This window comes from Silene latifolia, chromosome 11 (genome assembly GCF_048544455.1).
Source record: "Silene latifolia isolate original U9 population chromosome 11, ASM4854445v1, whole genome shotgun sequence".
NCBI classification, from domain to species: Eukaryota; Viridiplantae; Streptophyta; class Magnoliopsida; order Caryophyllales; family Caryophyllaceae; genus Silene; species Silene latifolia.
The window spans coordinates 29,859,045-29,885,985 of record NC_133536.1 but is presented as its reverse complement, the minus strand read 5'-3'; positions in this window follow the sequence as shown (position 1 = coordinate 29,885,985).

The following is a 26,941-nucleotide window of genomic DNA, read 5'->3' as shown; positions in this document are numbered from 1 at the left end:
TAAGGCCAGGGATAACCTCCCTGACCAGCCAAACACAAGAGAACGAGAAAGTAAAATTGTCTTTCCAGGGACACCCCCTGGATGGGCCAATACCATCAAAGAAAAAATATAAAATTACTGCTCCCCTTTGGAGACAGCGTCAGCACTTCCACTTTTGGCCTGATCAGCCTCAGTATCCTGCTCCTCATCAGCGTCAACATCCTGCTCCCCTGGAGAGTCGACCTCCTGTTCATTGCCCATATTATGCAGGTAAGGATATTTAGAAGCAGCAAAGGCCATCTCAGCTTCAGGGTTCCAATTTGCCCTGGCCTCCACAAGCTCCGACATAACATCCACTTTCCTCTTGATGAAGAAGTACAAGGAAGCATCATCGAGCTTGAATTCCAAATCATTCCTCTCCAGGGTAAGCTCCTCATTCCTGTCCAGTGCCTCCTGCAGAAGCTGCTTACTCGAGCTTGCCTCAGTCTTGGCAGCATCCCTCTCAGTCTGCACCTTCGCCAAGTTAACACTCCCTACAGCCAGATCAGCCCGAACGAAATCCAGTTCAGACTTCAGCTTATCATAATCAGATCTCATAAGATCAATCCTGGCCACCAAAGAAGTAGCCTGATAAGCATTGTGGAGACAAGCTGCAACACCCTAAATAGAAACAGAAATAGTATAAATATTATGTCATAGTAATAAAAACCTCTAAATAAAACATACATATATATTAAAAAAAATAAAAAACTATATATACCTCTCTCACAACAGCCAAGGCGCCTGCCAAAAGGCTGACAGCATGATCAACAGAAGCGACCGCCTGAGTAGCAGTTGTTTAGGTATTTTTACCCAAGTCGATTGATTAGGGTCAATGCAGTCTTACTCGTTGGTTGATTGTATGATTGTTCGTATGTTGATATTTAAATAAAGAAACAAAGTACGCAATGTAAATTGGCACGTAAGATTTGGTGACGCGGAAAACCCAATGTGGGAACAACCGCGGGAGGGACGGTACCCTGCCAAGTATTGCACTATGCTTGAATAGGAGGATGATTACAATAGTGCGTAAAGCTAATCCTGCTGGCCCTAGGCGTCTGGCCTGCAAGATCTTGGATGGATATATATTTGAGTATAATATGCTAATGCCGTGGTGCTGATGTGCTCTTGAATGTGAATGTGTGAATGTATGAATGTGTGCCTCCGTGAATGTCCTTCTTGATTTGCTTTCTTGGCTATTTATAGGGTAAGAACCCTAGATATGTCCTACTTTGATTATGGAAAGGGAATATAATTTCCATAAGAACTCTTTCCATACTTGGCCTCCTTTCCCAATTCTCCTTGATCTCCATAACTTCTTCCTGACTTCTCTTTCCTTAATCCGGACACCTTCTACGATGGGCTCCTGATCTCCCTTTAGCCCGTTTTCCCTTTCTCCAACCGCGGGCTTCCTTCCTCCCTATCACTCCTTCCATAGCTTTTATTTTATTAAGTGGGCCTTCCTTATTGTGCTATTTTTAGCCCAAACAGTTTGCTCCAAATTTCTTGTGAAGTACGCTTTAAGGTGTCGAGCAAGGAATTTACGTAACCGAATGCTAAAAACCCTAAGCCGTCTTTTACACTCCTTCCCATACAATCCATCATGTCAGACACCCTATTCCTCTTTTCTCGCACCCTACTCCTTCTCTCCTCTTTATAACTCCAACCTCCACCTTCCACTTTTATTAATCCCAAATCATTTCAAAAATATTCTTCTCTCTTAAACCCTCAACCTTCCTTCTTTTTATTTTTCGCCGGCTTCACTGTTCCTCTTCCTCCATCTCTTTCACCAGGTATTTCTCCCTCTTTTCTTCTTTTAATTCCCATTTTCTCTCTCCACCATGGGTAAAACTCGACAATCTTCATCAACCTCCACACCCTCTGACCGTAATCTTGACCCAACCTTTCCTTCTCGATGACTTTTTAAGCATCCCCACGACTGTGACTCCGCCTTGACTCTGGCCGACATTCCCACGATCAAGAATCTGCTTGGTCTTGGTGACGGGGTGGACCCGCCATCCCTGAACGGGGACAGAAAGCTGACGCCCTCCGTCCTGGGTGGGTTAGTTTTTATTTGTACCCATTCAGATACGGCTCCCATTTCCCTTTTCCTAAGCTCATCCAAGACTTCATTTTTACCAACAACTTTGCCATGGCCCAAATTTCTGCTGCCATTTGGAGGGTTCTTCTCTATTTTCTTGCCGCCGGTCAGAACACTGGTAAACCTGTCACTCTAGGCGACTGACACGTCTGTCGTATACCTATCAAAAATAAACTAACTATATAGCTAGGGAAGTCAGGTCGATCTCCACAGGGAGGCAAGATATCTGTAGAAGTCCGTCTATTTGGTCACAAATGGCGGGGGGGGGGGGTGGTTGTTTGAATTGTTATCTATACTACGAGTTTTAAAGGAAAGAGAAATAAAGGGCGAGAGCAATAAAGGCAGAGAAATAAGTTTAAACTATCAGATAGAGAGGGACATGTCAGGATTTCGTTTCACTACGGTAGTCCAGTGACTCAGCTGTAAATGACTCAGACGAATTAATGTAAGACGGATGTTGAAAGGTCCTTTCGGTCCACTTCCTATCCTAAAATACCACTAACTTAACTTTCATTCTCGTCAGGGTAGTCTACTTTTCATAGCAGGCCTATTTAGTCCAATTTTTCGATCTAGGATTAATTTTAGCCAGATTAAAGAGGTGACTCAGAAGTGTGCACTCAACTAAGTCGATAAATACAATTAAATTGCTATGGTGACAGAGTCTCGTAATTATTTCGTCTGTTTCATTTACTACATCGTCAGAATCCTACCGCATATCCCCTAATCCCAACATGAAAGGGGTTTAGCTACTCATGTCGCTAATTAAACTAACAGCAGATAGATTTCCAGCAGTAAACATTATGAAATAACAAGTAAAAAGCATTAAAGAGAAATTAGGGCAAGAGAATTAAATGAAGTAAACAAGAAATTAAAGCAAACAATGATTAATTATTATAAGGAGAAGAAGAAGGAATTACAATCAAGCGAATCCGGCGTAAAGAATAATCGAATCCGAGTAAGAATAATCCCAAAGTAAGGTTACAGTGAATAATGTAAAGCAACGTAGTAAAGTTTCTGATAATATGAAAAGATAGATCCTAATGACCTAGTAAAGCGTGCTTAAATAGCAAAGTAATTAAGTTTTTACGAAATAAACATAACACGGGCTAATTAGAAGCCCAAATCAGCGAAACCACTCGATCGAGTGGAATAAAACCACTCGATCGAGCAAACACCCCAGGAAAACTACTCGATCGAGTAGAAAGTTACTCGATCGAGTAACTCATCTTTCTGCAGGCTAAGGATCGAGTAAAATTCTACTCGATCGACCAATGGGAGACGTAAAAACCACTCGATCGAGTGGTAAAACTGCTAGATCGAGTACTTCGTCTTTATTTCAGCTCAAGCCCGCGCCTAAATGCCTCGTAATCCGTGCCAGGATGCTTCCCAACGCAGTATCTTACTCTGGACAGATCCCGTCTCCTCTAAATGCATGCAAAAAGGACGAAAAAGAGTACGATTCCTCTACTTTCGCGTTTATTTCTACAAAATGGCCAAAACGAACCAAAGTAGCCAATTCGGGGCAAAATACCATAAAAACAGTATAAAAATGCATAGAAATACGTGCTGAAATAGGCTAAAAAGACTATATATTAGGCACGTATCAAATCTCCCCAAACCAAACCTTTACTCGTCCTCGAGTAAACTCAAAACTAAACTAATGGAACGGAAATGATAACTCAGATCTAGCTTAACTTGTCTACTTGAACCAATTTAATGCAACAAAAACTAACAGTTAAAGCTAAGCAGTCAATACGCAAAAGAATTATAAGCTGTTCAGAAATATAGCCAACCTATCGACCTTGCAAGACCAACAAAATCGGACTCTCTCGTGGTCACTCTTCTCTCATGAAGCAAAGGTGAATGATATATGTAAAAGAGGTACGAAAAGACAGTCACTCACCTAACTGCGACCTACATAGCATGCATGCAACAAATATGAAAGACAATTCAAGTACTAATGCACACACTCCAACCGATAATGTCCGTCACAGCCGAGGGCTTACAAATAATATGGGAATAATGAGGTTCAGGTGAGAAAAGGCAAAACATGTTATGGAAATGTAGAGGTAAAAGCGTCAAGCTAGTTCCTAACAGGACCATAAAGAAACCATCCGAATCTCAACTGACTGAAAAACTAAGTACAAGTGCCCCTCATTTGGCACAAAACTCACTAGACTCAAAACACAATCTCCTAAAAAATAATGGGATAAAACGGAGGAGTCAGACGGTCGCAAACTTCCTTTTTTTAATACCGTCTGAATGAACTAAATCAAATACAACAACTCTTTTTTTTTTCAAACTTCCTTTCTTTCTTTTTCTTCCTGATTCACGTTTCCAGCTTTTCTTTTTCTTTTTTTTTTCTTTTTTTTTTTCATTTTTTTTCCACGTGTTCACACGTTTTTTTTTCTTATTCCCCCTTCCTCAATTTCCACCAACTCCAAAACAGAGAAATATGGGCCAAACTGCAACGGAAAAACATACCACAAAAGAACATACTAACTAGCTTGACTAGGCAGGCTTAATTTAGGATGTAGCTAATGGGTCAAAAGGCAAGTTTTGGCTAATGTGGAGCTAAATGGGTGAAAAATATAAGGAAAGGGAATTGCAAGCACCTCCCTGCATGTGACACCGACCACAAACCCGAATATGTGCATTTGACAAGAAATTGAATGTCATAAAAGTGCAAAAGAGACGAACATGCTATGCAAGGAGTACTACTCTCAATTCCTAATAAACTGGTCATGAATGTCACCAGTTATGGGCTCTAAAACTCAGAATTTTTCAAGTAGTTTGCCAATTTATCAGGTCAAGTCTAAACAGTCAGCTATATTTGAACAGAAACTCGTAGATTATGCGTATGACAAAGCTGATAACTATCAATAAAAGTGCAAGGCTCAAGCAAAATGACAAGTTATAGTGCATTATCATCACGGAAATCTACCGTTCCGACTCAACCTATATGAAAAAATAAACGTGAAATTTTTTGATTTTTTTGAAATTTTCTAATTTTTTTGGATTTTTGATTTTTAAATGAAATAAACAACAATGCAAAGCTGAAAAATAAACGTGAATGCAAAACAAATGCAAATGTAGACTCAAAAGGATGCAATACCCTCCCCAAACTAAAACGGACAACGCCCTCGTTGTCCTCCAGCATACACCAGCAGATATATATACAAGGGAACGGGAATATACAACCAATAAATAAAAACAATAAAAATAAAGGAGACAAAATAAAAGAGTAAGAGATACATACAAAATACGAACTTCCCCAAACCAGCCAGAAAACTGGGGAAGTGAGTAGACCAGTAGCTACTCGTCGTCGTCGTCGTCACTGCTGTCACGGATCTCCTCCACCCTGAACTCCGGGTCTCTCTCCTCCTCTCTCATCCTCCGCTCCTCAGCTCGAGCTCGCTCCACTGCCACCTCTGGGTCCTCGTCCTCCTCCTCGTCAGCAGACTCCGGGTACCCCTCAGGTGGGAACCGGAAGAAGGAATGGTGTGACAACCCTCTGGAATCGGACAGTGTCGCCTCAAGTGGTACTCGTACAGAGGGTGCAAGGCTAAAGCCATGTCCCTCTCCATACGAGCATGACGCTCTGCAATCGCATGCAACAAACCGTAAACGGCGCCCCCTTGGTCCGGGACCGCGGGCGCCACAAAGGGAGGAGGTAGTACGAAAGTAGCCGGTAAAACCGGCTCAGTTTGTGTCTGGTCAGTGGGAGTGGGAGTGGGAGTGGGAGTGGTAGTAGTGGGAGTAGGGGTCGGATCGGGAGTAGCCGTGGAAGGCTGGGCACTCCCTCAAGGTGTAGACCCCTCTCCGGTCTCAAGACGCCGCTTCTTGGCGGCGGGTGCTGCAGGAGTAGGTCTGGGTGGAAGGAGAAGGTGAGGTTGTAATACTCCGTATTTATAAGTCTTTAGGTACTCTATCGAGTAGGCCTTACTCTGTCGAGTAAGGGTGAGTTGCGTTTTAAAACAGTTTCTGACCTGTTGGGTACTCGATCGAGTAGCTGGGGTACTCGATCGAGTAGGGGGGTACTCGATCGAGTACCTTGGGTACTCGATCGAGTAGCGGTTTCTGAGGATGTTTTGTCGGGTTTTGTTAAATGATGCGAGATAAGTATAAAAGGTTGTCCGTCACTTTTCTTAGTTTCTTTTATATGTTCTAAAACCTAAGTGAGGAGAAAAGGAGTTACGTAGTTTGTCTGTCATCGCATCGTTAGCAAATCCCGGAGCTAGAGGTGTCGGATTTCATTGTTCTTTGCATCATAGGGTTCCTTGCGTCAAGGGTAAGTCCTACATACCAATTTTATAGCGTTTGGTTGACTTTGTTTAAACCCTAATTTTGGGATTGGGGGTTTTTATGATTTGTTGTGTTGGTAGTGATTATGTGATTATGTGTATAGGAGAAGGGTTCGTAGAGGAAAGGTTTTGAGACAATTTGCTAGATCGTCGATGTTTGTGTTGCATTCCGGTAGGATTTCCTACTCGGTATTAGTCCCATAATGGGATGATTGTTGATGTGTTGAGATTGATTGTTTGATATAGTAATTGTATTGTGTGGCCGGTGTGATTGTGATTGTACACTTTGTTGATAAATTCAGACGGTTGTTGATATTGTGATTGTGATTGGTTGCCTATGGTTCTCGAGATGCGTTCTCGGTTGAGTGGAGTCACTTGCCGGAGTGGCTTCACGCCCTAGTTTCGCCCTTCGTGGAACCCGCCACGGAAGGGGATGTGCACATTAATGGACGGGGTTATCGCTCACTATGTGGAGCGGGGATTTGGTGGGTACGGCTGCGGTCCCCCATCGGCGGGGGTCGGGTCCAAAGTGGACGATCGGTGATTGAGATGATTGGAGTTGGTTGGTTGTGTATGTGTGATGTTAAGGCATCTGTTTATCTTATTGTGACATGTATATCAATTGTGTGATTAGTACTGACCCCGTTTAAATGTTTTAAAAACTGTGGTGATCCATTCGGGGGTGGTGAGCAGTTGCTTGGTAGGTATATCTTGGATACGCGTGGGATCTAGCTGGGGATGGAGTCATCACATATCAGAGTCTTTAGTCTTCCTTTGTGTTTGTTAGGACAGTTCCTTTCGGTTGGTTTATAGTTTGAGAACAGTTGTATTTTGCTTACAGTTGGTTTTGTTATGTAATCGCTAAAACTTATTTAATAAAGTATGTTTCTTCATTGTCTTATGATTATCATGCCTCGGGTAACCGAGATGGTAGCATCCTTTTACCTGAGTGGTCCTGGTAAGGCACTTGGAGTATGGGGGTGTTACAAATGGTATCAGAGCGATGATCCTGAAACCTGTAACCAATAAATCCAATGAATATAGGGAGTCAATTAAAATGAACCCGGGGTAAAGGTTGTAGGAGCTAATGCAAAGACTTGGGAGACGTCCTAAAGTCGCGAACTCGCTCTACAATTTTGAACCGGTCACCGTGGGATATGTGTCGGGATCGTTATGTGCACATTGTGTGCTGTGTGTATCTATGTAGTAGTATGTTGCATGAATTGATGATGATGACGTGAATTGTATGTTGGTTGACTGTAAAGCATGAAAGTATAATGATTGATACATGTAATTTGGCATGTTATAATTATGTAAGGAAAAGTGTTTTGTCTATATATATATATAAAGGGATGTGTAAGTATACATGTTGTTGTTGTCGTGTTGAGTAAAAGTACAGAAGGTTGGGAGTGTGAATTGAACATGTGCTGGGTGAATATGTTGAACGAATATGGTGGGTAAATATGTGGTATGATGGATGAATTAGTGGAAAAAGATGAATCATCGTGGTATGATAACATGGTTCCGGATTAAGCATGTTATATAATGGAAGTTATTTTATAGTGTTGTTATGTTAGTAACATGGAATAGGATTTGTAATGTATGAGTATGATTTGTCTTATGAAAGGCTATAGAATAAAAGCATGTGGGTAGTGCATGATGAATGTTGTTGCTTTGTTTTCAAAAATAATAATATGTGATTGGGGCTACTGGTTTCATGAGTATTGGGTTGTTTTCGTTTAACTTGGTTGTTGTTTAAGTTGTTTGGAAGTAAAAATCAAATAATTATGTCGTCTGATTACAGCAAAGTTGTCTTTAAACTGTTATAACTTGAAATGCGTAAATGATTTTAATGTGATTCCAATTGGAGGTGATAGCTTGTTCTTTTACGATTCTAACGATAGGTCACACGCCCAAAACGACCAAGAAATGAGTGAGTTATGGCTGTTTTACGAAAACTGGAATCTTTGAGAAATGCGTAGGTACTCGATCGAGTAGCCTTGGTACTCGATCGAGTAGGGGGGTACTCGATCGAGTACGTCAGTTACTCGATCGAGTGTCCCTGGTAATTTGTTTTACGTGCTTCTGATCTTCACTTACTCGATCGAGTAAGTCCCTTACTCGATCGAGTGGCCTGTACTCGATCTAGTGACCCCTATTTTGGGTCATATGCTTATCTTTTGACTTCGTTGCATATTATGTTTAATTCAAAGGCGTTATTTTGCTTCTTTATGCATTGTTTTACATGTATGTTGGTCTTGACGCGTAAGTTACCCAATTTAGTGGTGTAAAAAGTGGCACCTATGATGAGTATGAGTTCGGTGGGGAGGACATGATTTATATGTGTTGGGATTGGTAAGACTTAATTGAGGCATAGAGCATGTTGTGTGAGACGAGATGAGTGACATGATTGTATGTTGAGTGATGAAAATGTAAGTGAATGTGGGCAAGGCATGATGTAAGTTTAAGGAACGTGAGAATGAAAAGATTGAAAGAAAGGATGCGGATAGTAGCAACCTGAGATGTATAATAAATTATGGAGGGAGATGGCTAGAAATAGTGTTGAGTAAGAACATATGTAATGAAAGGTCGTTTGGAAATAGTGGTATATAGCGAACTTAATGGGACATGTCGCGACGTGGATTTGCAGGTAGTGACTGAGTTTGGAAATTTGTGTTATCGAGAGACGAAACTACTGTGTGATTTCCTTGGGTAATTAACGGTATTAAATGAATTCTGATTTCTAGAAATGTAAAAAGGGAGATGCAATTGTTTGAACATTAAACGTTGATTCTATGGATAGATTGGTGGCAAGTGTGAGTGATAGCATAATAAGAGAAGATCCATGGTAAGAAAGAGTGAGATGATATCGGTAGAAAATAATGGAATTTGAGTTTTGGAGCAACGAAGGGGTAACTGGATTTCTAAAGAGTTAGCTAGAAGGAATAAGGAGTTGAACTATTAATTGGTATTATTGAGTGTAAAGAGAAAAGAAGGATAAAAGTAAGCTGAGGAAAATATTCACCGGAGTTATGTGATATAAAGGTAGGGAATCATTGAAATGTGTGATAGCGTCACGAGGATGTTAGCTAAAGGTTATATAGGAGTTTCCGGACAACATGATTGATAATGAGTTTCGAGGAATTAAGGGAGCAAGAAGTTGGTGGAGTATTGGCACGATACGAGGTATTTGCTGGAGAGTTGGATGACAACACAAATAAGATAGTATTGGGAATAATGTTGAGGTAATTTTGTGGATGGGTTTGATGTTCGTTATTTGGAATGATAACCAAAGATAGGAGAAAAACCGTGTTATTTTGATATGAGTGTAAGAGGTTTGATATACGAGCAGTGGTGGTATTGTGGTGTTGTCACTAGTGGTTAAGAGTGATGGTATATTAGAAAGGTAGCAATTCTAAAGAGGTTGATTTGGTAGGGACCTGATTGTTGTGTATGATTGTGAGAGGGTATAAGATGTGGTTAGATGAGGCAGATGCTAAATAGTTGAGTAGTAAAGGTATGGTTATATTTGGCAGGAAGTGATGGTTGTGCGAATGGGGGAATATGTTATGAGGGGCATATGAGTTAAACTCGGGCGACAGGTAACCTTTATCGAGTGGTAACTTACGTGGTCAGGATTGACTGGTTGGTTGTGATTACGGGTCTATGATATGTGTAAATGTTTGTGTGAGGTTCTGACCTCACAAGAAGTGGTATGGTGTGATAATTATAAAGTTGTTTTATGAATGTTCTGTAATATATATGTTGGACACGGTAATTTAATTGAATGATATCCAAAAAGGTAATAATTTGATTAATTTGACATGGCTAGTTATAATTTTATGTGTATTAATAACACATGTGTATTCCGTGAAATGGTAGAGATGATGTTCATGAGATGCTTATCTGTTTATCCATATAATATGTTGCGTTGTGATTGAGTAAAGTGGATTTGAGTAAGTTTTCTTGTCCGAAAGGTTATTTCCGAGTCAGTATTTATGGAATTGTATGTAGTTGTGATGTCTATCGATGTGGTTGTGGTGCCTCGGGTGGTGATCCGGGCACGATATTTAGTGTTGTGATGCGGGTATTTTCGCACTACGGTGTGGCTGTTGGTGGCGGTGTTGTGATGCCGTCACCGATTGTGGTGGAGTAGGCGGGATGATTATGATACGAGTTTTCGAAAGTGCATACCAGTTATACATAGATTGTTGTTTTGTTTGCTGTTGTTCTTTGTGAGTTTTGGTTGAACATGTAGACAGTTGTCTTGCTTATTGATGTTTTCTTTACCAGGTTAAGTTAAGAATGAGGTAGAGTATGATATGAAATGGAGTTGAATATGTTTTCGTTGTTGTCATGGTATAGTGATGTTCTATTGATGGGACACGGTTGTGAGAGGTTGTTCTGATAATTTTGATCTTGTTCTAGATAAGGCTTTAGTAGACATGGTAATGGAAAATGATTCGTGGAACATGTGTTGTAATGATCTGAAAGCGGCAGGTAGTTCATAATCTTTTATTGGGACAGTGAGTGTAGGGTGTTGGGGGAATTAGTGTCATATTAAGTTATGTATGAGCTTTGCGATAATGAAGGAAAGAACTTGAGGATCTGGAATGAGTGCACGTAACAAGTGTGGATCGTGAGTTATGCTTTTGATGATGGGAGTTTCATATAGTTTATATAGAGAGGTATGTCATGTTGCGGTAATGTGGAAAAGTTGAAGTTTTGGGTTAAGATAAAGATTTTGAGGTATAGGTTAGGTGGTGTGACGAGTGAATTGAAGTATGAGAATTGTTTAAGTAAGAGAGCCTTGGATACATGCATGGCGAGTGTTTAGAGTATAGGTGGTTATCTATTACATGTGATGATGATGAGAATAATGAGAAGATATAACTAAGGATATAGTATTAGTAGGTTACGAGGACGTAACATTTATCTTAAGAGGAGTAGGATGCGATAAAAGAGATTTTGATGGTTGTTCATATGGTAGTATATTTGGAAGTAGAGTGTTGGTGTAGCATAAGATATGGATTTGTATATGTTGTGGTTGATAGTGTTAAAAGGTCACGGACGTGCTTGTAGTAGTTTGATGTTAGGAATGCGAGGATACTTCGATAGTGTTGACAGTTGGATGATGAGATTATGAGTGTGAGTAAACTTCGAGGACGAAGTTCCTTTTAAGGGTGGTAGAATGTAACATTCCGTTTGATGTCTATGAGTGTCTTGATTTTGGATTTGATAGTGGATGATATTATGGAGCTAGCAGCGTTAGAGGATGGTAGTTGGTTATGTATGGAGTTGGTGTCGTGAGAGATATATATGTGGTGGATACGATATCGTGAGTCATGTTAGGGAAGTAAACATAGTTGGTGGAGTGGGTGTTAAAAGTTCATGTTTTATGTTTGGTCGAGTTCTTGAGTTCTTAGCTATGTTGTTGTGTCTTGGTCGAGTTAGTATGGTTGTTTTTATGTATGGGTTGAACTTCGGGGACGAAGTTCTTTTTAAGGAGGGAAGACTGTAATACTCCGTATTTATAAGTCTTTAGGTACTCTATCGAGTAGGCCTTACTCTGTCGAGTAAGGGTGAGTTGCGTTTTAAAACAGTTTCTGACCTGTTGGGTACTCGATCGAGTAGCTGGGGTACTCGATCGAGTAGGGGGGGGGGGGGGGTACTCGATCGAGTAGCCGGTTTACGGGGATGTTTTGTCGGGTTTTGTTAAATGATGCGAGATAATGTAGACACCTCGTTTCTGCACCTCCCGCAAACCACCCGGTGATGATTGGGCCGCATGTTTGATTCGCGGAACGATTTGTGACAGTTCGTAAGATTATCGTCAAGTGATTGCTCAAATATTAATGTCTACCTCATGGTTGTCATCTACGCACCGATACGGTCGTTTTGGCAGTAATTAGAGTACATTTGGAGTCTGGGTCAAAAACCGTCTTCATTTCCTAAAACCGTCAAATCCCGAGTCAAAGCAATGTCCTTGTCTACCTAAGGTTAGGATGTCATAAAATGTTGAGATTATGTCTCATTTTGAGTCCCATGTCACTTCATTAGGCTAAACTAAAAGTTTACATTACAAAATGTGCATTTCATTTAGTTAAAATGACAAACCGACCTTTAGGCCCATTTTACGAGGTCATAACGGATTTTTTGGGTCAGGCCTATTTCACAGAAAGTTCTAGATCTTTCTTTTAGCTTTCCAACGCCACCAAAATCACCTTAATCCGAGTCTTGTAGAGAAAGTTATGCCTAAAATACGACAGGCTGTCAAACGCGTTTTCTACGCGCAGAGAAACCTACCCGGGAAAGGACGCGGCAGTCTTTGCCTCTTCCAAGGGACGCAGCTCTGCTGCGCCTTTTCCCAGGGCTTTCTTTTTGTCCAAGTTTCCGTGTTTTAAACCTAAGTCGGTTATTTCCGGATCTTTCCTTCCGTATCCTAGTCTTACCATAATTCCGTCGTGTGATTAGTATAAATAGGAGCTTTCGTTCCTCATATTTCTCACGCGAGTGTCCGCCCTTCTCTTCTCCCTTTGCATTCTAGACTTCGTTCTTACTAATTGGCGCCTATGTGCTTGGACTTCCGACCACGTAAGCTCGGATCTTTCCGGGTACCAGCCTCTCCGTTGCATGACCGACCAATTTGACCAACTACACAATAATCAATCTTAATCAATCAATCGTTTTCCTCTTACGAGGGCACTCTTTCCTTGCATTCGCGTCGAGCATTCACTAGTCGATATCTTAGTTCATCTCGTTTCGTCAACATGTAAGTCTGAGGGTGTATAATCCTCTTTTATTTATTGTATTTTTGTACTTTTAATTATCGTATCATTAATGTAAGATTTACGTCGAAAGTAACGTTAAAACCGATTTCTAAAACCGTCTTTAAAACCTCTTTTACGGATTTTCGAGAGACAGACGACGTCGAGAAAAAAAAGACGCGCAAGAATCTTTGCGCCTCTTCGAAGGAGCGCAGTTCCTGCTGCGCCTCTTCGTGAGGCTGCCGCAGTTCCTGCTTCTTTTCTTCTTCTTCGTCCTCTGTAATTCCGTCTTCCTTATTTGTTTTCATATGTTTGTTCTTTAATTCTTCATCATCAATAATTCACATGTATATAATTCATCATTTATTAGCATGTCTTAATCGTCATTAAATCCGACTTAAATCCCTAATAACTCATATTTGCGGGTTTTAGTCATTAATATTCAACCCGGATTTTAGGGATTCAATTTGTTCATATTGAGTTTCTGGAATTCGTCATTGATATAGTTTTTATCTGTTCATTCACGTGTTCGTCATTAATTCGTCATCAATTCATCATGTTTAATTAGTTAATTTATATTTGTTAATTAATCATTCATCCATGTAATTAATCCATCTTAATTCCGTCTCATCCATGTTTTACTGTTTTCATGACCATCATTCACATGTAATTAACCGTTAATCACTTTCATCCGAGTCAAATATCGTAATTAATCCTTAAATTCATCAATTCAAATTAACGATTTGCGATTAAAACTTCACGGCCGAACTCACCCTTGGAACAGACGCAAAGAATCGCTGCGCCTCTTCCAGGGCGCGATCTATTGCGCACTGTTCGAGATGAGTTCGTCCTCGAACTCCGTTTCGCCTTGACCTAGTTTAATTAGTCTACGTATTTACTAACTAGTATCCGTAATATCACCTTCTGACTTGTTCGTAATTTATTTGTTTCATCCTTTTATCCTTTTTTCTCAAATTATCCGTTTTAAAGGTATTTTCGACATAAATCGCCTAATCCAATGTAATTATTGTAATTTTCATTATTGTAATTTATAATTATTGTATTTCTTTTATTGTTTGTATGTTTTCACATGTAATTGAGCATTAAATTCCAACTTCGACCCAATTGTGTGATAATTACGTGTTAACCGACTTAGTTAAATTCTCACATGCTAGGATTAATCTATGGATGTTGCATTGCATGCATATAGCCGACGATATATCGAGTACGAATAACTTCCCTAATCATTAGTAGAGGCCGCTATCGAGGCGGGCGGGATTAGGTGTTCGATCAAAAGAGCTTCCTAATACGTACCCTCACCCCTTACTCCAGATCTCCGTGAGCACCCGTGTTCATTGGCATCCACGAGAGTCATTCTAGACATAGAATGCTAAGGGTAACGATTGCTTAGTGTTCATGTCACTACTTTGTGTCTTGACATGACACGAGGTATTCGAACGGTTCCAATTTCCCATAAAAATTGGTGGCGACTCCATACAAAATGCAAACGCTTGTTTCGTTTCTCACCAAGCGCCCCCGTGGGCGGCCCGCTGTCCACAGTTTGGCGACTCCGCTGGGGATAATACACTTACGTGTAGCTAAGGGTGAAACTTGAACAAGGTTAGGGAATAGTTTGTACGAGACAATTGTCGGTTTTCATAACTCGGTCTTCCTAGACCGTTTAATTCGGCCTTCCTAGGTCCAACCCAACCCATTCGACCAATCGTCCCGTCTAAACGGTCCTAATTCTTATTTGGGCCTAAGGATGGATAGCGATTGACGTCATCCATACCATGATGCTTACTCTTGTTTGTATCAAGGGCCTTCACTACTTGAGGAAATGGACTAGGAATCGGCCTTACTCTTGTTTGGCACGAGCCTCTCCACAGACTTCGGGTTTGATGGTTCGGTATGGCAACCCACCCTTTAAACCAAAACCCTTTTAAATGCACTCAGCATCCCGTTATAATGCTTGTATAAATGCTTGTACATTACATGATCACCATTTTCTAAACAAAACCATGACGATTTTTCAAAAATCAAAAACCCTTTTCTTAATCAAAATTTCGAAATAGGCCATTTGATTAGCGCAAAATCCAGTCGAAATTCTGTCCGTTTATCGAGTCAAATTTCGGGCCTCAAACCCATTTCAAAAAAAAACCAAAAAAACAAAAAACGTTTTTTTAAAAAAAAAAAATCCAAAAAAAAAAAATCCAAAAAAAAAAGTCCAAAAAAAAGTCCAAAAAAAAAAAACGTAAAAAAAAAACAAAACAAAATAAAACGTTTTATCAAAAGATTTTCAAACCATGTCAATGTAAATATGTAAATTCAATTGGGCTAAGTTAGAGTCAAAGTTCAAACCGACTATGTCCTAGTCGAAACTCCGTCGAGTCATGAACCCGTCTTTTCTTTATATTTTGGGTCTTTTCAAAATCAAGTCAAATCCTAAGGCGTCGCGCCGTCATTGTGGACCCCCCTACCCCAAATTCAGTTAGGATCTAAACACTCGAGTCACACGTTCCGAGGCTCAACACACGAGTCTCAATGGGCCTCATATTTGAGTCTAAACTACAACAGTCTTCTTAACACCTATAAGCAAACCTCGAGCCCAGAATCAACACGTGTCATCAATCCCGTCAATCAAGTCAACCACATAAACGTCACTCTGTCAAAGTCAACACTCGAGTCTAAAGGTCAAGGTCAAAACACCATGAGTCCAAACACGAGAAGTCGCTCACGACATTTCACGAGTTCACAAGTCAAATCTAGATGTGTCATCTTATCCCTTCCTTTATTTGTTGCCTTAGTATGCGTGATCCCATGTCGAACCGAGTGTAATGCGCGCCATTTCTGTCGAGTAGGAATCCAGCATGTTCTGTCAATCAGCAAGGTCACGAAGGAGTTCAAGCCACAATCACCATGTCTCTTCAAGATGTTTATGCCATGGTCCTACGAGTTCAAGCTACAGTGGAAAATTTGAGTGTTCGCGTCCTCACCCTCGAAAATGGAATGGTGGAAAAGAACATGCCAACTAGGGAAACCTCTAGTCTAGGTCATCCAAAGCTTACCTCTTGCAATAGCTATCGTCCTAGAAAGCCGAAAACAGCTGAAAGGAAACCTGGGAGGCATCAAAGGGTGCTTACTGATTTAGGCATGTCTTATGCCGATGCTTTGAAGAGACTTTCTGCCCAAGGTAAGCTACATCCAATAGGTCCGACTCCGGATCCACCTTTAGAGAAGCAGGTGAACCTCTGGAAGGGCAACAAATACTGCTTATACCACCAAGCTAGAGGTCATGATATTGAAGAGTGTTTTCTCTTGAAACACACCATCCAAGATATGATCGAAGGGGGCATGCTTCCAGAGCCACCTTCTGTCAAGAAATCCAAGAAAATCGACCCTCTTGGGTCTAATATCATTAAACATGACGAAGAATCATCTCTAGACTGTTCTCATCTCCTCGATCCTCATGACAACGGAGATGTCAACATGCTTGAAGACGACGATATCCAAAGTGGGATGCTCATGCTTTCCATTGCCTTCAATAATAAATTTTCAAAAATAGAGGGAGCTATTGATAGCCTAAACTCTCGACTTTCCAACATGGAGAACCAGTTTGTTGAAATGGGTAAGAAGCTTGATGCCCAACCTCTCAAAATGAAAAGTGTCCAGACAAACCCTCAACTTGACTGTCCTAAGGAGAAAGTAACTAGTGAACGATCTATTCCTAACAACCCTCCAGGGTCATTTACAAAAGCTTCCGAAAATAAGGGCACACCTCCTAGGAAATTTACCAACATTGGTATTACATACACCAATGCCCTTCAGAGACTCATGGAGCGACGAATGTTGAAGCCTATAGGACCTACGCCCGAACCAGAAAGGAAATCCAAGTTCTGGGACGAGAACTCATACTGTGAGTACCATAGAGGCAAAGGGCATGATACAGAGAAATGTTACAAATTAAAACATGTCATTCAAGATATGATTGAAAGCGGGAGGTTGTCCCTCTCAACCTTTAACCCACAAGGTAGCTTGGACAATCCTCATGGATATACCACTTATCAAGAAACTCTTCTTGACTATTATCCTTCCAATATTCCTAATGATGAGGATGGGGTGCTCAAATGGGTGAATGCTCAAAGTCAGATGTCGAAGCCCGTTGCTGGAAGAGAAAATGTTCAAGCGTGGGCCGATGATTACGAGTCTAGTTCTAGGATCGAGTCAAAGTCCGAGTCCGAGTCCGAGTTTTAGGCTTTCTATCTCATATTTGTTCTAGTAACTTTCTTCGCGTCCATTTCCATTTCTAGTGACAACCTGGGGGCTGTCCCACGAGTCACATGTCTTCTCGAGTCTATGTTAATACATTCATTATTCATTTCAATAAAAGCACACTTTTCAATCCATATATTCTATCCCGTCTCTTCCTTTATCCTTTTCCTGTGACAACAAGAATTGATTTGAGACATTTTTAAAACAAATAACAACAACACATGCCGAGTCAATGTGAGTGCACTTAGATGATGTTCCATTCTAAGTTGTAGAGGACCTGAAACTCCGTGTTCTTCCTTTACCTATTCCATGTCTGGCAATAGAAACCACAATATAACCCTAGTCTAGGACGAGCATATCTCAAGAGATTCTAGGACGAATCCAGACCATCTCCCTTGTTGACAATCCATGACGGAAGGCAAGCCCATTCCCCACAATAAACAACCCGTGTTACTAAAAGACCAACCCGTTTCACACCAAAGGTGCTAGTCTAACCCAAATCCATGGTAGCAATCAAATCCCAGATGATACGAGCCGCGATCAAAGACAAAGGCTCAATCAAGAGAAATACCCGAAATCAATGTCCAAAGCCGTAGTTATGTCTATAACCCAAGACAAAAGAGTCAAAAGAACAAGGCTCAATCAAGCAAGTCAAGTCAATATCCAAAGACAACGTTATCCTTCAAAACCTGATCAAAAATCTGAGCAGAAATCCAAGATATACCCTAGACCAAGAATCCAAATCTGAATCAAGAACAAGCCTGAAATCAAATGCTGAACGGAATACTGCTGAAGTCTAGGTAGAATCAAGACATCAATGAAGATGGTTAGCTGGCACCCTCTCTTAGCCTTTCACACCCTAAGTCCTTCTCGAGACCGTTACAGGGAGATAGTTAGGAATTTTGAGAATCCTCTCAAGCTCGTCAAATATACCCATCCTTTAGGGCCAAGACATGGAAACTTGAACCCACGTCATTCCAACCTACCCTTATGTGCTCAGGCTACATCAAGCCCAGAGACTCCATTTCCAAGCCACATTACAAGCCTTAATCCCATTAAGCCTTAACTCCACAAAATCAAGCTCCAGAGATTTGTTTCATCAAAGCCTCTTATTACCGAGCTCCAGATTCCAAATATCCAATTCAGTTTCACCTTGACCCAGACACGGAGTCTTCAAATACTTTGCTACTCAGAACGGTACATACCCAATACATCCTTAGGGTCCACTAAGTGTGCTCACACGACAAGGAAATTTTTTACAAACCTAATTATACCTCTTTGGTCTATGATCAGAGGGAGTTATCTCAAATCGATTCTTCGAGTCACCAAAGGAATATTACCCTTGTGACCCCTGCACTTTAAGGTCCTAACAACTTAGCTTAGGCACACACTTGAACTACGAGCATGGTTTGATTTCACCTTTTCAGGTGGATACGTAGGCAGTCCTTTCTTACACAAGAAGGATACAACCACAACACCCAAACAAAATTAACCAAACCTCAGAACTACGATCTGGTTTGATTTCACTTCACGTGAATACGTAGGCAGTCCTCAAGGACACAACCATCCCAATTAACAACTTTCAATCTCAATTATCAACCACCTCAACCATCAACTTTCAACCTCTATTTCAACCTTCCAAGCCTCAATTAACATCCCTTCCACAACCAACACCTCTATACTGGGGGCTCCTTATTGTCGCCCAACCTCTTTTTACCAAAGTCCAGAGTCATCTTCTCATCCTGGGGGCTTCTTTTCCAAGATGCCACCCTTCCTTTATTCCTATCCTATTTTGAGTCTAGCTAGTGCTCGGTCCGGACAATGACAAAGGTCTTAGATCAATTCTCCAATTTATCGTGCCTCAAGAGGGGCCTCTTTTACAGCAAACGGCAGCAAAATATGTTCAAGTAGACATATGATCCATGGCTCATGCCTTGCCTTTATATGCCTTGATCATTCTTGCGATTCTTATACCTTTAGAACTGATACGCATTGTCACCCACACTTGGCTAGGGGTTGTGCATACTTAAACAAAGTCTGTCAAAGTCATCCCTGTGTTGCGTCAAATCTAAGTTAGTGTCGCGTCAGTCCAACCTAAGTCTACATTTTGCGTCCGCATAAGATCTGTGTCATGACAAGTCCTATGTCTAAAGCCCATTTGAATATGCATATACGCATTACAAACGAAAATTTCTTTGAACAAGTTTTAAATGACTTTTAGAAAGAAACGACTTGTGTGTCTCCTCATTCGACGTCCATGCGATAATTGCTTACGTGCATATGTGTTTATGTTCTATTTGCATATTAGATTGCATTCTTGTGTGGCTAATATCCATGCAGGTAAGTATCAGAAGCAGTGCTCGCTCCGACTGGGGGCTTCACCCAAGTCTTCATTCTCCCCAGCGCAGCAGTATTTTGCAGTATTGCTCACTCAAGATTTCTTCCATGACGATCAAGATGTTCCTAGTCGTCAAAATATTTGTCCCCAGCGCAGCAATATTGCTCACTCAAGATTTCTTCCATGGCGATCAAGATGTTCCTAATCGTCAATATATTCCCCAACAAGAGTTCGCTTGAAACCGACGCAAGCAGATTCAACCTCAAGTTTTTTTTGCCAGAGTTCGCTTGAGACCGACGCAAGCAGATTCCCCAGCAGTTTCTACCGACGTCCTTCTACCCTCGATATTATTGTTTCCTCACGGAGTTCGGCAAAGGTGTCATTCTCAAGAAGTTCCCAAGCCAAAGCTTCATTCCTTAGGTTCGTAAACCCAAAGTTAGGATTCTTACCCCTAGATTCTTAGATCCTAAAATGGCCTCCTTTAGGTTCATAAACCTTTAAGCTCCCACACCAACATCCTTAGGTTCATAAACCCATAAATCCTTTTGGAGTTCTCATACCTCAGAAAGCTTAAACTCACGCGTTTAAAACAAGAATTAGTAAACCATTAGTTCCTAAACTTAACCCTAGGATCCCAAATCCTCTTAGGTTCACAAGCCTTTAAGTTCTCACACCAACCGTCCTTTTAGGTTCATATACCCAGGTTCGCACACCTAGCTTCTTTTAAGTTCCCAAACTCCCTAGAGTTCATACACTTCTACCCTTAGGATCATATTCCTTTAGGATCACCTTTTCCCTTTAGGATCACATCCTTTAGGATCACACTTCAATAGAGTACCTATACCCAACCTAGGTTACCCCTTAAGTTGAACTTACTTTAGGCCTCCTTCCCGCCGATGCTTTCCTTTAGGGCCCCACACCCTAGCACAATCCTTATATGTCCTTTAGGTCTTACCCTTAGCTCCTACGCTTAACCTTAGCTCCTACGCAACTCCGGAAGCATCTCGAGAAAGAAGTCTCAGGTATGGTCTCTTCTTATGGCTGGCGAGCTTCCTTACGTAGTCTAATGGACTTTAAACGACCCTCCCCGATAGTCGACAGACTCTAAAATGTTCCCGACGACAGGTCCTTGGTTCAGACCCCTTGAACCGCCTCGCGTCGCCATAGTCGTCAGGTTGTAATCTTCGATTGACCTGATGGCTATACTTTGACTTTCGCCTTGTCCAAGCCTCAGTCAAAGTGGGGGCTCTGTAGACACCTCGTTTCTGCACCTCCCGCAAACCACCCGGTGATGATTGGGCCGCATGTTTGATTCGCGGAACGATTTGTGACAGTTCGTAAGATTATCGTCAAGTGATTGCTCAAATATTAATGTCTACCTCATGGTTGTCATCTACGCACCGATACGGTCGTTTTGGCAGTAATTAGAGTACATTTGGAGTCTGGGTCAAAAACCGTCTTCATTTCCTAAAACCGTCAAATCCCGAGTCAAAGCAATGTCCTTGTCTACCTAAGGTTAGGATGTCATAAAATGTTGAGATTATGTCTCATTTTGAGTCCCATGTCACTTCATTAGGCTAAACTAAAAGTTTACATTACAAAATGTGCATTTCATTTAGTTAAAATGACAAACCGACCTTTAGGCCCATTTTACGAGGTCATAACGGATTTTTTGGGTCAGGCCTATTTCACAGAAAGTTCTAGATCTTTCTTTTAGCTTTCCAACGCCACCGAAATCACCTTAATCCGAGTCTTGTAGAGAAAGTTATGCCTAAAATACGACAGGCTGTCAAACGCGTTTTCTACGCGCAGAGAAACCTACCCGGGAAAGGAAGGACAGCAGTCCGCGCCTCTTCCAAGGGACGCAGCTCTGCTGCGCCTTTTCCCAGGGCTTTCTTTTTGTCCAAGTTTCCGTGTTTTAAACCTAAGTCGGTTATTTCCGGATCTTTCCTTCCGTATCCTAGTCTTACCATAATTCCGTCGTGTGATTAGTATAAATAGGAGCTTTCGTTCCTCATATTTCTCACGCGAGTGTCCGCCCTTCTCTTCTCCCTTTGCATTCTAGACTTCGTTCTTACTAATTGGCGCCTACGTGCTTGGACTTCCGACCACGTAAGCTCGGATCTTTCCGGGTACCAGCCTCTCCGTTGCATGACCGACCAATTTGACCAACTACACAATAATCAATCTTAATCAATCAATCGTTTTCCTCTTACGAGGGCACTCTTTCCTTGCATTCGCGTCGAGCATTCACTAGTCGATATCTTAGTTCATCTCGTTTCGTCAACATGTAAGTCTGAGGGTGTATAATCCTCTTTTATTTATTGTATTTTTGTACTTTTAATTATCGTATCATTAATGTAAGATTTACGTCGAAAGTAACGTTAAAACCGATTTCTAAAACCGTCTTTAAAACCTCTTTTACGGATTTTCAGTAGACAGACGTCGAGAAAAGACGCAGCAACTGCTGCGCCTCTTCGAAGGAGCGCAGTTCCTGCTGCGCCTCTTCGTGAGGCTGCCGCAGTTCCTGCTTCTTTTATTCTTCTTCGTCCTCTGTAATTCCGTCTTCCTTATTTGTTTTCATATGTTTGTTCTTTAATTCTTCATCATCAATAATTCACATGTATATAATTCATCATTTATTAGCATGTCTTAATCGTCATTAAATCCGACTTAAATCCCTAATAACTCATATTTGCGGGTTTTAGTCATTAATATTCAACCCGGATTTTAGGGATTCAATTTGTTCATATTGAGTTTCTGGAATTCGTCATTGATATAGTTTTTATCTGTTCATTCACGTGTTCGTCATTAATTCGTCATCAATTCATCATGTTTAATTAGTTAATTTATATTTGTTAATTAATCATTCATCCATGTAATTAATCCATCTTAATTCCGTCTCATCCATGTTTTACTGTTTTCATGACCATCATTCACATGTAATTAACCTGTTAATCACTTTCATCCGAGTCAAATATCGTAATTAATCCTTAAATTCATCAATTCAAATTAACGATTTGCAGTTCCGGCTTCACAGCCAGAACTCACCCTTGGAACAGACGCAAAGAATCGCTGCGCCTCTTCAGCAGGGCGATCTCTCTGCTTGCTTTGTTCCAGGATGAGTTCTGTCCCTGAACTCCGTTTCTGCCTTGACCTAGTTTAATTAGTCTACGTATTTACTAACTAGTATCCGTAATATCACCTTCTGACTTGTTCGTAATTTATTTGTTTCATCCTTTTATCCTTTTTTCTCAAATTATCCGTTTTAAAGGTATTTTCGACATAAATCGCCTAATCCAATGTAATTATTGTAATTTTCATTATTGTAATTTATAATTATTGTATTTCTTTTATTGTTTGTATGTTTTCACATGTAATTGAGCATTAAATTCCAACTTCGACCCAATTGTGTGATAATTACGTGTTAACCGACTTAGTTAAATTCTCACATGCTAGGATTAATCTATGGATGTTGCATTGCATGCATATAGCCGACGATATATCGAGTACGAATAACTTCCCTAATCATTAGTAGAGGCCGCTATCGAGGCGGGCGGGATTAGGTGTTCGATCAAAAGAGCTTCCTAATACGTACCCTCACCCCTTACTCCAGATCTCCGTGAGCACCCGTGTTCATTGGCATCCACGAGAGTCATTCTAGACATAGAATGCTAAGGGTAACGATTGCTTAGTGTTCATGTCACTACTTTGTGTCTTGACATGACACGAGGTATTCGAACGGTTCCAATTTCCCATAAAAATTGGTGGCGACTCCATACAAAATGCAAACGCTTGTTTCGTTTCTCACCAAGCGCCCCCGTGGGCGGCCCGCTGTCCACAGATAAGTATAAAAGGTTGTCCGTCACTTTTCTTAGTTTCTTTTATATGTTCTAAAACCTAAGTGAGGAGAAAAGGAGTTACGTAGTTTGTCTGTCATCGCATCGTTAGCAAATCCCGGAGCTAGAGGTGTCGGATTTCATTGTTCTTTGCATCATAGGGTTCCTTGCGTCAAGGGTAAGTCCTACATACCAATTTTATAGCGTTTGGTTGACTTTGTTTAAACCCTAATTTTGGGATTGGGGGTTTTTATGATTTGTTGTGTTGGTAGTGATTATGTGATTATGTGTATAGGAGAAGGGTTCGTAGAGGAAAGGTTTTGAGACAAGCTGCTAGATCGTCCGATGTTTGTGTTGCATTCGGTAGGATTTCCTACTCGTATTAGTCCCATAATGGGATGATTGTTGATGTGTTGAGATTGATTGTTTGATATAGTAATTGTATTGTGACTATTGTGATTGTGATTGTACACTGTTGATAAATTCAGACGGTTGTTGATATTGTGATTGTGATTGGTTGCCTATGGTTCTCGAGATGCGTTCTCGGCTGAGTGGAGTCACTTGCGGGAGTGGCTTCACGCCCTAGTTTCGCCCTTCGTGGAACCCGCCACGGAAGGGGATGTGCACATTAATGGACATGGTTATCGCTCACTATGTGGAGCGGGGATTTGGTGGGTACGGCAGTGCGGTCCCCCATGGCGGTAGTCCAGTGGACGTCGGTGATTGAGATGATTGGAGTTGGTTGGTTGTGTATGTGTGTGATTAAGCATGTCTGTTTATCTTATTGTGACATGTATATCAATTGTGTGATTAATCTTGACCCCGTTTAAATGTTTTAAAACTGTGGTGATCCATTCGGGGTGGTGAGCGATTTGCTTAGCAGGTATATCTTGGATACGCGTGGGATCTAGCTGGGGATGGAGTCATCACATATCAGAGTCTTTAGTCTTCCGCTGTGTTTGTTAGGACAGTTCCTTTCAGTTGGTTTATAGTTTGAGAACAGTTGTATTTTGCTTACAGTTGGTTTTGTTATGTAATCGCTAAAACTTATTTAATAAAGTATGTTTCTTCATTGTCTTATGATTATCATGCCTCGGGTAACCGAGATGGTAGCATCCTTTTACCTGAGTGGTCCTGGTAAGGCACTTGTAGTATGGGGGTGTTACAGAGGTAGTGGTGGCAGACGGGCGCCCCTAGCAATAGTAGGAAGGGGCTCAAGACAGGGGAGAGTGTCACAAGGTAAGTCTACAGACAAGGAGCCGTCAATCTTCCAAGTCTGGTAGTCTGGGGTCAGCCAATGCTGAGAAAGCATAGCGTCCAGACTCAGTAGCCTCTCTCCCTTGAGGTACTGCAGGTCACGAGGCCAAACGAGGAAAAGGCGATGGGCAAGAATGGTGGCTATGCCACCGTAGGAAATGATTCCCGTCTCCTTCTTCCCCTGGCTCAGAAGGTATTGGGCGGTCAAATAAGCTATGTTGAGGGTAAAAGGACCCTCGCAGTCGATGTTTAGGTAACCGCCCAGGATGGAGAGCTCGGTGTTGGTCATGTTGTTCGGCTCCTTTCGGCCGAAAATAGTGCTCCCCATCAGTCTAAGGAAACAGCGGACAAGGGGAAGGTGGACCTGTTGGAGTTTTCGCTCCCTAAAAGTGGTCTGGGCCAGACACCGCCAAAGCTGACGGTAGACCTTCCTCGGGGCAGCAGTCAAGCCCGTAGAGGAAAGGTCAAGTAACCTACCAAACTCCCCTAGTGTCATCGGGAAGGTCCGGTCAAACAACCGGAAGGACACTGAAGAACTATCGGGTTCAGCCTCGTGTGCCCCGGGGAAGAAGGTAAAAGAGCTGAGAAACTCGAGGCTAAGCTCTAAAAAGGTACGGCCGCTCATAGTGATGAGCCCGACCATCCCCGTGCCCCGTAGTAACTCACAAACCGACTCGTAGATACCGAGTCTCAAGCGCCGATTTCTCTAGAAATCGGGAAGGTACATGCACACAGCGAAGCAGGTTATAAAATTTCTTACGATGTAAGGCGTTAAGGAAAAGTACCCGCGGGTAATCTGGGTGAGGGTCGAGGGAAGTGTCACCTCGAACCGTGACTGTGCCAGAAGTAGAAGCAGCAGCAGCAGCTGTAGAAGTGCTAGGAGCGGAAGTAGAGGTGACTGGAGCTGGAGTAGCTCGGGACTGTCTACGACCCCGGCCTCTGGAACTCAAAGCAGAAGCCCGTGCAGCGACGGTGTAAGGAACTGTGGCTGCTCGAAGGCAGCATGCGGCTCGCCGGCGAGTCCGCCACAGGTGTAAAAGTAGAGGCTGGTGCAGAGGTAGTGGCTGATATGGTCACCACTGAAGAGGGACTAGCAGCAGTGCTAGGAGTGGTGGTGACCGTAGAGGAAGTGGCAGCCTGAACTGAACTAGCAGCTGAGCTAGCTGGAGCAAAAACTATACCCGCAACTGAAACTAGAAACACTGGGGCTGCAGTGGTGACTAAGGCGGAGGCAGTGGCGTCAGCAGGGGCCACTGTCTCAGACAGAGACGGAATAGAAGTGGAGCTGGTAAAAGGTAACGAACTAGACTCCATCCTGTAACAAGGGTAAGGGGCATGATAAGGTAACAAAGGCTAAACAGAGGCTAAAACAGCATGAACCAGCATGAAAAGCCAGCGAGAACAACATGTGGAACCCCCTACCAGTCGAAAATTTCGACTCACAGTACATAAATCCCAACAATTCCTCCAAAGTTTTCGAATTACAGCATATAATGGCGATAGGGGACGGGAAAAGCAGTTAACAACAGTGGCAAGTAAGCAACAACTGAGGTTAAACAAATCATGGCAGCATATAAACCGTCTGACTGTCGAAAAGTTTGACTAAAGCAGCCCTAATCGCGAAAATTCGCACAATATTCGAATTAAACATGCAACAATAGCGAGGAATGGGATTTTGATCATCAAGCTAGATAAGTAAGGGCATACAAACACAATTAAAGTCGAAAAATTCGACCAACATGGATTTTCGAACCCTAATACCGATTTTTCCTCATAAAAATGCAACAATAATGAAATTAAAATGCAATGAAGCTAGAGGAAACACTTACTTGATGAATACAACCTACAAATGCAATTAATCTTCAATCGAACAAGCAAAAGAGGCGAATTTTCGTTCGAAAAATCGCAAACCCTAACCCGCGTTAAAACCCGTGTAAATGAGCACAAATTAAGGGAAAAATAGGAGGCTTTGAAAGATTAATTGACAAGTAATGGATTGTAGGAGGTGGATTTGGTAATTGGGCACGAGAAATTGGGGATTTGGG